At 40.0% G+C, this 12899-nt stretch overlaps 1 protein-coding gene across 4 annotated transcripts in view; it reads right to left on the bottom strand.

The window, feature by feature from the left end:
• EPS8 (epidermal growth factor receptor pathway substrate 8) overlaps positions 1-12899 on the bottom strand; it is a 208314-nt gene that overhangs the window by 103913 nt on the left and 91502 nt on the right. Inside the window, exon 1 of one of the 4 annotated variants that reach the window (XM_018048435.1) lies at positions 5277-5413. The exons of the other annotated variants lie outside the window; for them this stretch is intronic. The gene's annotated coding sequence lies outside the window, so the exon portion shown is untranslated. Of the gene's footprint in view, positions 1-5276; positions 5414-12899 lie in introns of those variants that run through there. 4 annotated transcript variants of the gene reach the window in all.

The following is a 12899-nucleotide window of genomic DNA, read 5'->3' as shown; positions in this document are numbered from 1 at the left end:
GATGTCATTAAAAGGCCGCGCTCATAACAAGCACAAGTTTATTTTATATTTCTAAATAGCCCCCAAATTGATTCCAGCTCTTTAGTAAGTAAACTTGACTTTGTTTAGCTAGCATAATTGCCGTCCCCCTGTTTAAGCCAAATGACTTTATAGGTCAACGCACTAAGAGAACTAAACTGCTGCTACGACTGCTAACAGTAGTGATGGAACAAAGAGGGAGAGAAGTGGCAGCAGCAGCTAACAGTCTGAGAGCACGATGTGCCAGTCACAACTCTGAGTGCGTTCTATCTATTTACTTTCTTTACATTGTCACTTCAAACTTACAAGGTAGGGACCATTACTATGCTCGCAGTACTCATGAGTTAGGCTAGGTTCAGTTCAGTTCAGTTCAGTCACTTAGTCACGTCCGACTCTTTGCGACCCCATGAATTGCAGCACCGCCAGGCCTCCCTGCCCATCACCAACTCCCGGAGTTCACTCAGACTCACGTCCATCAAGTCAGTGATGCCATCCAGCCATCTCATCCTCTGTCGTCCCCTTCTCCTCCTGCCCCCAATCTCTCCCAGCATCAGAGTCTTTCCCAGTGAGTCAACTCTTCGCATAAGGTGGCCAAAGTACTGAAGTTTCAGCTTTAGCATCATTCCTTCCAAAAAACACCCAGGACCGATTTCCTTTAGAATGGACTGGTTGGATCTCCTTGCAGTCCAAGGGACTCTCAAGAGTCTTCTCCAACACCACAGTTCAAAAGCATCAATTCTTCGGCGCTCAGCCTTCTTCAACAGAGTTAAATAACATGCCAATGTCACTAAGTAGTTATCTAAATAGGAATCTTAAAAATAAGCAGGAAGTAGGAATCTAAAAAAATATATACAAATGAACTTATTTATAAAACAGAAACAGACTCACAGACCTAGAAAAACTTATGGTTCCCAAAGGGGAAAGGGTAGCAAGGGATAAACTGGGAATTTGGGATTTACAGGTACATACTGCTATACATAAACTATGTATCCAACAGGACCTACTATATAGCACAGGGTACGTTATTCAGTATCTTGTAATAACCTATAACAGAAAACAATCTGAAAAAGAAGAAATATATGTACATCATATATACAATATATACAAATGTATAACTGAAACACTTTGCTGTACATCTGAAACACTATAAATCAACTATGCTTCAATTTAAAAAAATTTTTAAGTTAATAAGTAGTAGATACAGAATAAATTAGGCCACTCTGCCACAGAAAGGAAAATAATGGTCAGAGGGTTGTTTTTCACCTGAATTCACATAGCATCTAAATAGAATGAAAGTGATTTTTTTTCTTCTGCTATAAATTTATTGCAAATGAGTTGTGTACATTTGTATAGAAAAGAACAGTCGAGTTTACTTATAAAGAAGAAAGAAAAGGTCTGGATTCTGGATATTACAAAGTAGAGGCAGGAGATAGTTAGGACTATTAGAAATCATATCAAGACAAAGGCAAAGACAGTACCAGGATAAAAACAATGGACCCTAGAACTTCAATAGGATCAGAAAATTCTAAAAGGGCATGATATCACCTTTATTTCTGTTTAGCAAAGTCTAAGCCTATTATGGGCTTCCCTAGTCACTCAGATGGTAAAGCATCCTCCTGCAATGAAGGAGACCTGGGTTTGATCCCTGAGTCGAGATGATCCCCTAGAGAAGGAAATGGCAACATACTCCAGGATCCTTGCCTGGAAAATTTCATGGACAGAAGAGCCTGGCAGGCTATAGTCCATGGGGTTGCAAAGAGTTGGACATAACTGAGACACACACACACACACACACACACACACACACACACACACACCCCTATTAGAGTCTTTCTCTGAGAATATAGTCCCACCTGCATAACTGCAATCAATTTACATCCAACTTTGAGGCAATGTATGTTTTTATAAACATGGGGACATAAGAATTAATATGAAAGATAGATACCAAAAAGTGCCCCCCAAGAAGCCTTATGAAACTGTAGAGATATTCCATTTTTCCACTATGAAACACACATAGTGGGCACTTTTCCTCCAAATTCTGTGGAGGAAGTTCCTTCATCTCTCAGGAACTTCCACAAATCAGCTTAAATACATGTGCTTCTTTTTCTAACAATTTTATTTACTTTTACTGAAGTCAACAGGAAAAGAGCTAACAGTTTTCCTCCAGCTGCTAAGTGTCAGCATAGCTTAAACTCAGCAACCTCTTCTAAGGGTTACAAAATATTACACTCCAAGGGATAAAGGTGATTGTTTCTGATAACATACATTTTCTTGGTGTTATCTCTTAAGTAATTCTTAGACTCCATATATTTGTGTCATGTAAGCACTAAAAAGGGCTTCTCTGGTGGCTCAGCACTAAAGAATTTGCCTGCAATGCAGGAGACACAGGCTCAATCCCTGGGTGGGGAAGATCCCCTGGAGAAGAAAATGGCAAACCACTCCACTATTCTTGTCTGAAAAATCCCATGGACAGAGGAACCCAGCGGGCTACAGTCCATGGGGTTGCAGAGAGTCGGACACAACTGAGCATGCATGCAGTGCGCTGCACTGAGATTAGAAAGAACCCATAACACCAAAGTCCATACCATGTCTCGCTTTGCTAATACTATTCCTAACTCTGTGCCCTTGGACGTGTCACATAACCTCATAGTTTCTTAATTAGTACCCAGGTGGCTCAGTGGTAAAGGATCTGTCTGCCAACGCAGGAGACACAGATATGGGTTCGATCCCTAGGTTAGGAAGATTCCCCTGGAGGAGGAAAGGGCAACCCGCTCCAGTATTGTTGCCTAGGAAATTTCATGGACAGAGAAGCCTGGTGGGCTACTGTAACATGGGGTCACAAAAAGTCGGACACAACTGAGTGTGCACACACACACACACACACACACACACACACAATCTGGAAGCTAGGGTATCTCCAAGAGCTCTTTGCAACTCTAAGGTCTGGTGCATTAGCTTGATGACATCAGTGACAAAAGCTAGCACATTAGCTCAGTTACCTGCTTCTTGTCATACAAAGTTACCTACACAGACCATCTGACAGAATAGAGTAGAGATGGGCATGTTGTTTTCTCATTGGTGGAGGGTGTGGTCCTTACATAAGTAACTTTGAGGACTGGCTGAACTCTACCCTCATAAACCCCAAGCCTGACTACGAAGAAAGCATGTGACACGAGGAATGTTGTCCTTTTTTTTCCTTTATAATTTAGCTGCAAAGACACCCTGGAGATAGCACGTAGCAGCACATAGTAGCATACGAACTAATTAGCCAGGAATAATACAATGCATCTATCTCCCTGCTTTCTTAGCAACTGAACCATTTCATTCCAAGATGCTGAAATGGAATTTTTTTAAACAAGTCTTTGCATTTGGTGAGATATGGGACTCAGAGTTTACACAAAGTGAAACAGCTGATAGCTGATAGCTCAGCTGGTAAAGAATCCATCTGCAATGTGGGAGACCTGGGTTCGACCCCTGGGTTGGGAAGATCCCCTGGAGAAGGGAAAGGCTAGCACACAGTAGCATACGAACTAGTTAGCCAGGAAGAATATAATGCATTTCCTGGCTCTCTTATGAATGGAACTGCTTCAATCCAGGATGCTGAAATGCAAAATTTTTTAAGTGAGTCTTTGCATTTGATGAGATATGAGACTCAGCATTTACACAAGAGCAATGCTTAACTTCAACTGCCATTGTTGACACCTCCAGGAGGGTTGTTTTGTCAAAAGCCACGTGGCTGCTTCCCTGCCATGAAGGAAACAGGATGAAACTTGAGTGGCATGCTCCAGTAACGACTGTATGTGCCAAGACAGAAAATCAAAGACTCAGCTGATCAAGGCTCAAGTGCTTAAGATGGAAAAAAAAGAAAAATGACCAACTATCCATCAACTAAGTAGACAAATGATCCAAAGAATGGATCACCTCTGCCCACACATGATCCCTAAACATATTTCATGGCCCTTGCAAACCTTACAGAGGCTCAAATGACGATAATCTCCTTTTAGAAAATAAAGTTGCTTCTCTCCAAGAAGATGGGTGAGCAAGCTTGCCCAGGGGCAATTTTCTAACATCCAAAACCCATTTTCCTATTCCTAAAAATTAACAAAAATAACGCTTCTACCAAGAAGGAAAATGCTTTGAGGGTACTTTTTTTTCCCCAGAGCCACTGGAAACAATAAAAATTTACTGAGTATGCATGAGTATTAAGTCGCGTCAGCCATGTCCAACTCCAAGACTTCACGGACTGTAGCCTGCCAGGCTCCTATCTGTGGGATTCTCCAGGCAAGAATACTGGAGTGGGTTGCCATGCCACCCTCCAGGGGATTTTCCCAACCCAGAGATTGAACTCCCATCTGCTACATCTCCTGAATTGGTAGGCAGGTTTTGGGTTTTTTTTAACCATTAGCACCACCTGGGAAGCCCACTGAGTATAGTCTAATGCTTTCATTGTGGTATTGTGAAAGTAAGTGAAAGTCGTTCAATCGAGTCCAACTCTTTGCAACCCCATGGACTATACAGTCCATGGAATTCTCCAGGCCAGAATACTGGAGTGTGTAGCCTATCCCTTCTCCAGGGGATCTTCCTGACCCAAGAATCGAACCGGGATCTCCTTCATTGCAGGCAGATTCTTTACCAACTGAGCTATCAGGGAAGCTCGTGGTATTGTGAGAGAACTAACAACAACAACAACAAAATTATGAAGATAGGCAGCCCTGAATTAATTAATTTTATCTGCATACCCCCTATTTTATTATTTTTTAGACTTTTTATTGGGGTGTAGCTGATTAATAATATTATGATAGTTTCAGATGAATGGCGTAGCAACTCAGCCATACACATACATGTATCCATTCTCCCCCAAACTCCCCTCCCATGTAGGCTAGGGAGTCCTGAATTTAAATCCTGATATACCATCTCTCTCTGATCTTGGACAAATCATTATCCTCTCTAAGCCTCTGTTTACTTATCTATCAAATGAGGATAAGACTGTCATAAGGATTATAAAAAGCCACAGGTCCCTTGAGATCCATATCTGTATCTACTTCTATCATCTCCTTTATTTTCCTAAAGAAGTTATTTAGCAGAAAAATAGAGATGGAGACCCTTTCTTTAAATATTGTTTCTAAAAAATGAAATTCACTGAAGCAAAATCCAGTTTCAGTCAATCAAATAGGACACAAGAGAAATATATGATACAAAAATAAAGGATGTTACCCACTACATTTGCACATGCACAAAAAGAAAATTCCTTAGCTCACCTTTCAAGACCAGGAAGAGTCTGCCGGCAGTCATCTCTCCAGGCTTCCACATTCTCATAGGCTCTGCCACCTATAAAGCTTCACTAGAACCACAGGCTCTTCTGGGTACTTCTTGCACTGGTTAACCTACAGGCTTCTGCTCCTACCCTGAAAGCCCCACCCACTACTTTATACCAACCATCCAGTAATTGCTCAATTCCTACTTCTTTCTTTCTTAAGGTTTTCCTGACTAACTCAACATTAGCAACAGCTAGTCATCTGGCAATTACTTATCACGTTTAACATTTTTTAGTGTAGCTTGGAAGAACCTCTCTGATTTATTTCTTGGAAAATCTGACATTGCTCTGGGGTGTGGCAAACTCATACAGTCTTTAGCAAAATAATTTTAGTAACTAAGCATGTGCTGCTGCTGCTGCTGCTGCTAAGTCACTTCAGTAGTGTCCGACTCTGCGCAACTCCATAGACGGCCTCCCACCAGGCTCCCCCATCCCTGGGAGTCTCGAGGCAAGAACACTGGAGTGGTTTGCCATTTCCTTCTCCAATGCATGAAAGTGAAACTGAAGTCGCTCAGTCGTGTCCAACTCTTAGCAACCTCATCAACGGCAGCCTACCAGGCTCCTCCATCCAGGCAAGAGTACTAGAGTGGGGTGCCATTGCCTTCTCCAAGCATGTGCTACAGAAAGCTTATATATGCAAGCTAAAAAAGTAACATAAAGTGGATACTATTAGCAATAGAAATGTCCCCTATGATTGACACAGATGACCACACGACACAAATGAAAATTTGGTACAAAATAAAAACAAATTTAGATAGTACAGAATTGGACAAAAAAATTTTTTAAAGAATTTATTTAGCAGAATTTCTACAGTCACAATTAGATAAGACCCTCAGTGTGGACTGAGCGGAAACACCAATGAAAGCACTGCTGCTGGTATGGGCATGTATAAATGATGATTTTCACATCTGATCTGAAAAGCAGAAGTTTGGGTAAAAGTGCGCCTATTTATATCAAGGAGATTCAGAACTGACTCAGAGGAAAAAGTATTATCCTCTGACTAACCAAGACCACTTCCTGAAACACCCAATGTTTTTCTTGGAAGCAAGATATACAAGTGCCATTTCTCTCAAACACTGATTAAACAAAATTGAAGTCTAACACAAAACAGAAGACATATATTTTCCGAAGCCAACCAGGTTTCAAAGTGGAGACCACTCCATAAACATATATTATCTGGTCATGAAAAGGAGGACTTTAAATACAGTCAAAAATGGGTAATTCAAGGTATATTATAATAATAAACCACTAACCACCTACACATATCCCTCTTTATACCAAAATCTCTTAATGGTGAAGAAACACTATGATTTTCATCCACAAAATTAACTAATGTATTTCACTTAAAACAACCTAATTTCTTTTCTTTTCACTTCTCTGAATCACCTGTGTGTCCAATATTTAATGTGCTCAATCACTTCAGTCATGTCCAGCTCTTTGTGACCCTCTGGACTATAGCCTGTCTGGCTCCTCTGTCCATGGATTCTCCAGGCAAGAATACTGGAGTGGGTAAGCCATTCCCTTTTCCAGGGGATCTTCTCAACCCAGAGATCAAATCCATGCCTCCTGTGTCTAATACATTGAAGGCAAATTCTTTATCCACTGAGCCACTGGGGAAGCCCAATATTTAATAATAATTTACAAAAACAATAGGTAATATGTAAGTGCTTGTATGTGCCAAGTCTTATTATAATTCTTGGCATGCATTAATTTACTTGACAACCACAACTCCTCCAAGAGGAGTTGCTGTCTCTCTTCTACAGAGGAGGAGACTGAGGCACAAACCAATATAGTACCTTGGCCAGTACCATACACTGAGTACATGATTAAGCCCTTAACCCAGGCAGACATATGTAAGAGCCCAAATTCCCAGTTTCTGCGCTCAGTCTGTGTGTGTGATACCCCTGCCCATTATAAAGTTGCTAAAACTTAAAAACACTTAAACACACACACATACAATGACACATATATACATCTGTATTAAGCAGGCTTTCCAGGTGGTGCAGTGGTAAAGACTCTGTCTGCCAATGCAGGAGACACAGGTTCAATCCCTGGTTTGGGAAGATCCCCTGGAGGAGGAAATGGCAACCCAATTCAGTATTCTTGCCTGGGAAATCCCATGGACAGAGGAGCCTGGAGGGCTACAGTCCATGGGGTGACAAAAGAGTCAGACATGACTGAGCAACTGAGCACGCAGGACATCTGTATAAACATTTCATATTTACGTAATCCAAGCTGAAATCTACGCATGCCCATCGACGTGACCATCGTATCAACAGCATTTGGGTACCACTAATACCAAGTCCTTTGATCGAGAAGAAGAATTACTTAGATAAACTTTGAAACATTCCACTGCTCCAGATACCCTGATGTCAGTCTCACTTGTTTTTTAGTCCAGAAATGTTGGAAACATCTCACGGGACTGCAAAAACACCGCAATGATACTGCCCTGGACAAGGCCCTTGGGAGAGAAAAATACACATAACATTTCCTTCTTCAAAATAACAAGCAATTAAACTGAGTTTTACTGTTTGCTTCCTCTTGAGTAATCTAGACTGGAAAAGGTTCAAATATCTGACTCTTGCAGTATTTTGCTTCCAGGAAAAGATAATCCTTTAATACGCCACATTGGCTAGTAAGTGTTCGCTCCTACCTATAACTGATTCATAGAAACCAGGTCAAATATTAAATGACTCCCTATTTCTAGTTCTGCACACTTGAAAAATAAATTCCTAGTTAGCTAAGGAGGCAGAAAATGCACTTTGGAACAGGTCACACCACCCTGACCTTCGGATGATTAGGGGGAAATTTAGAAGGAGGGGATTTATCCCAGAAGGGTGAGGCCCTTAAAGCAGCAGCCTCAGGAAGTATATTGCCAGTGTGAATACCACTGTGGAAGTTCCGAAGATTCGAGGTGCTCCTAGAAGCCTGCCTGCCTAGTGTGATTTGAGGGTTAACATAGAGTCCTCTTGTTACCTTAAATGACACCATTCACCCAAGGGACAGAGTAAATGAAATTCTTATCACTGGAGATTTATTCTTTTAAATTAAGCATTTTTATTCCTAGGAACCATGATTAAAATACAAACACCTCTGGGAATAATAATGTATTACGTTATCAACACTTAAGTATAGCTTATCAGATACTTCTCCTAAGATAGGAGGAAACCAGGGTAATGTGAGAACGTTACTGATGAGGTCAGTATGCCCAAAAATGTAAGAAATCTGCACAGAAATGGAGCAGTAGCAACCAACTGAAGGAAAATTTGCCTGCTTCTCACATGGAACTCTGCTCAGTGTTATGTGGCAGCCTGGATGGAAGGGAAGTTTGGAGGAGAATGAATACACGAACATGTATGGCTGAGTCCCTTCTCTGGTCATCTGAAACTATCACAACATTGTTAATCGGCTATACTCCAACACAAAATAAAATAAAAAAAATTTAAGAAGCTAAAAAAAAATTGCCTGTTTGATACTTTTGCCTATGGTAAGATATATTTAGCTATTAATAACTGCTAAAATTATGAAAAAAATTTCAGCTTACAGATGGAATGATTACTTATTAGAGGCAGACATCCCATACAGTGAGCAAAATCATGCAAGAAATTCTCTCAGTGTTTCTGTTTCCATCTACCAGGAGTTAGGGCTTCCCTGGTAGCTCAGCTGGTCAAGAATCTGCCTGTAATGCAGGAGACTCCAGTCTGATTTCTGGGTCAGAAAGATCTCCTAGAGAAGGGATAGGTTACCCACTCTAGTATTCATGGGCTTCCCTGGTGGCTCAGCTGGTAACGAATCTGCCTGCAATGTGGGAGACCTGGGTTCGATCCCTCGGTTGGAAAGATCCCCTGGAGAAGGGCATGGCAACCCACTCCAGTATTCTTGCCCGGAGAATCCCCTTGGACAGAGGAGCCTGGCGGGCCACAGTCCAAGGGAGCACAAAGAGTTGGACACGACTAAGTGACTAGGCATAGCACTAGGGGTTGAGCTTCACATCAGGGCATAAAAGAGACACTGTGGTTTCTCTTTGGACATATGCAAAGAGATAATTACAATGCAACTTAGTAAATGCTGCTGTCTTGGTATAAACAGTGTACTATGAAACCATCAACCTAGGATAGCTGGCAGTAGTTTGCATCTGGGAAGAGACAGTAGAACCAGATGTGAAAGACAAAAGGAGCGTGTCTATCAGCACGAATACCAGTAGGAGATGACATTTTAGGCATGTGCAAAGCATAGTACATGGAAAAAGGCAAGTTTCAGGGAACAGTGAGATGATTCAATGTATCTGTGATACAGGGTATGTAAAAGATGATGTGGCAGAGAAAAGTGTGACACCAGATTGTGAGGGGCCTTGTAGACCATGTACAGAAATTCAGACTCAGTTTTGATGGAAACAGTAAACCAGTGAGGGGAGTAACAGTCATATCACTAATTTTAATGAGATAACTCTGGGGGCATTCTGGAGGGTAGATTAGATTAAGAAGCAAAGTTAGCTAATTTCGAGATAATTGTATCTGTTTCTTTCATTCCTGTGGGACTCTCCCCAATTATATTCTGCTCTACCTACTTTTTTTTTTTAATTAAGACTCACCTATGTCATTCTCATAATGTCTTTAAACTTCTGAACTCCCCAAGGAGAAGCAGAAAGATAGTTTAATTAATTTAAAATGTGCTTACCAACAACCTTTAAGGACACAGCTCATATTTTCTAGAGTTATTAGTTACATAAGAAACCCAAGGGAGCTATATTCATCCTATTTAAGAAAAGCCCACTTTAAAAACGCAGAGACTAGGAGTTTCTGGTGGCCTAGTGGTTAGGATTCTAGGCTTTCACTATCACGGCCCAGGTTCAAACTTTGGTCAGGGAACCGAGATCCTACAAGCAATGCAGCATGGCTGAAAAGAAAAAATCCAGAGACCTAAAGATTGCTTTTTATTTTTTGGGTTTCTTTAACAATTAAACTTATTTATTTTCAATTGAAGGATAACTGCTTTACAATATTGTGTTGGTTTCTGCCAAACATCAACATGAATCACTTTTTGGTTTTTGTTTTTAATTTAAGATATTCCTTTAATGGTGTGGCCATTGTGGAAAATGCTGGGCAGTTCCCCCCAAAAAATTAAACACAGAAATACCACATGTTCCAGAAATTCCACTTTTGGGTGTAGACCCAGAACTGAAAGCAGGAACTCAGATACTTGTTAACTCATACTCAAAGCAGCATTATCCACAACAGCCAAAGGATGGAAGCAGACCAGGTATCCATCAATAGATGAATAGATAATTAGGATGTGGTCTATACATACAGTGGAACATTATTCAGCCTTTCAAATAAATTCTGATGCATGCTATAACATAGATGAGGCTTGACTCATTAGGCCACGTAAAATAAGCCAAAGATCAAATACTGTATGATTCTACTCACATGAGGTACCTAGAGTCATCAAAGTCATGAACCTAGAAAGGAGAATGGTGGTTGCCAGGAGCTGGTGGGGACGAAAAGGTGATGACTAGTTAAACTCTAATGAGTATGGAACATTTGTGAAGATATAAAAGTTGCAAAGATGGATGCTAGAGACAGTTGCACAACAATGTGAATGTACTTAATGCCCAAGAATTTATATGAAAGAAGATTTAAATAGTGAAGTGAAGAAAGCACCCTTGTAACTACATGCTAAGTCAAATCAATCATGTCCAACTCTTTGCAACCCGATGGACTGCAGCCTGCCAGGCTCCTCTATCCATGGGATTCTCCAGGCAAGAATACTGGAGTGTGTTGCCATTCCCTTCTCCAGGGAATCTTCCCAACCCAGGAATCGAACCTGGGTCTACTTCACTGCAGGCAGATTCTTTACTATCTGAGCTATCGGGAAGCCACTGTATGTTATATATATATTTTTTTTTCATGATAATAAAAAATGTAAGTGAGGGATGAATAAACCTCTGAGTGTTTGCAAACCTATCAGGTGTGGCTGCCTGAAACGCTGTATCTTACTACAACTGCCTCTGTCATGAGGACATACCAGAGGCATCAAGGATTTCTGTGGCAAACACACACAGATTAAAACCATCCTTCCAATCCTTTGTGTGTATGAACATGTTCATATAGATTTACTGATATACATGGGTATATATACATATTTTGTTATTGTTGTTTTCGTTGTTAAATCATGTTCAACTCTCTGCAACCCCATGGACTGTAGCCTGCCAGGCTCCTCTGTCCATGGGATTCTCCAGGCAAGAATACTGGAGTGGGTTGCCACTTCCATCTCCAGGGGATCTTCTGATCCATATATATTTTAATTTGAACTAAATTAGATTATCATATATCCTGCTTTAATAAAGATCAAGAAATAATTCCTAATTTGCAAAAGCAATAAACTAAACTGTGTTTGGGGGAGAAAAAAGAGCACTAATCCTGTTTCACCAACTCTCCAATTTCTAACTATATCTGGCAGCCCCTCTTAAATGCCATAATTTTTTCATTACTCAAATGAAGTAGGATTCTATGTCCCACCCTCTACATACCAATCTCACAGTATATTAATGGGATAAACTAAGACAATGTATATATATTCTAATATATATACATATATAATTATTTTAACATAGAAAATGATTTGGAATAGATATGCTACTTTACAAAAGGGTCCTTTGATGTATGATCAAATGGCTCAAACAATGCTTTTAAATTCCTCTGCATTTTTTACTTTTTAAGTGAGTGCTCAAATAATCTAATATGCATTCAAACTTTGAGGCAAACATCCACTGAACAAAATAAAATACATCAGTATTCTTAAGGGGGTAAATATATAAATATACAGATATAGATATATGTATATATCTCTATATATAGTGTATATATATCAGCATGCTCACTCAGTCATGTCTGACTCTTTGTAGCCCCATGGACTGTAGCCGGCCAGGCTCCTCTGTCCATGGAATTTTCCAGGCAAGAATACTGCAGTGAGTTGCCATTTCCTACTCCAGGGGATCTTCCCAACCCAGGGATCAAACCCACATCTCTTGCATCTCCTGCACTGGCATCACCCAGAAAGTGCCATATTATACATATAATATACACTTTTTCAATAAGATGGCTTCAAAGGTCAAACTTTTAAAGCAATAAGATTTAGATTTTGCTTTCATTATTAATCAGTTCATTATTAAGTTCCATACCAAATATCAAAAGGAATTACAAAATTACATTAATAAATATTAAGACTCTATTTAAAAGGATAAGAAACAAGTCTGTAATTTTAACAAAGCTATCATTAACTTGATGTATTATGGTAAATCAATTGTTAACTGAAGGAGTTAATCCCTGGAAATAAGCCAGATGACACTGACAATATCTAACTCAAATATTTTAATACTTAAGAAAGAATCTGTTTCAAAAAAAAAAAAAGTTTTCCACAAGTCATTCCAATATACATCTGAAAAGTTTATATTCTTCAGAGGGCATGGGTTGTCTTTTTTTCCTTGCTGACCAAAATGAACTCACAACACTGAGAAAGCACCCCCCCCATCTGCCAGCCAGTATTTCTCTTTTTGTAAGGAAATAGA

The sequence above is a fragment of the Capra hircus genome, chromosome 5 (assembly GCF_001704415.2).
Source record: "Capra hircus breed San Clemente chromosome 5, ASM170441v1, whole genome shotgun sequence".
Classification (NCBI taxonomy): domain Eukaryota; kingdom Metazoa; phylum Chordata; class Mammalia; order Artiodactyla; family Bovidae; genus Capra; species Capra hircus.
Note: the sequence above shows the minus strand (reverse complement) of the source record. Positions and strands in the feature narration are given on the sequence as shown.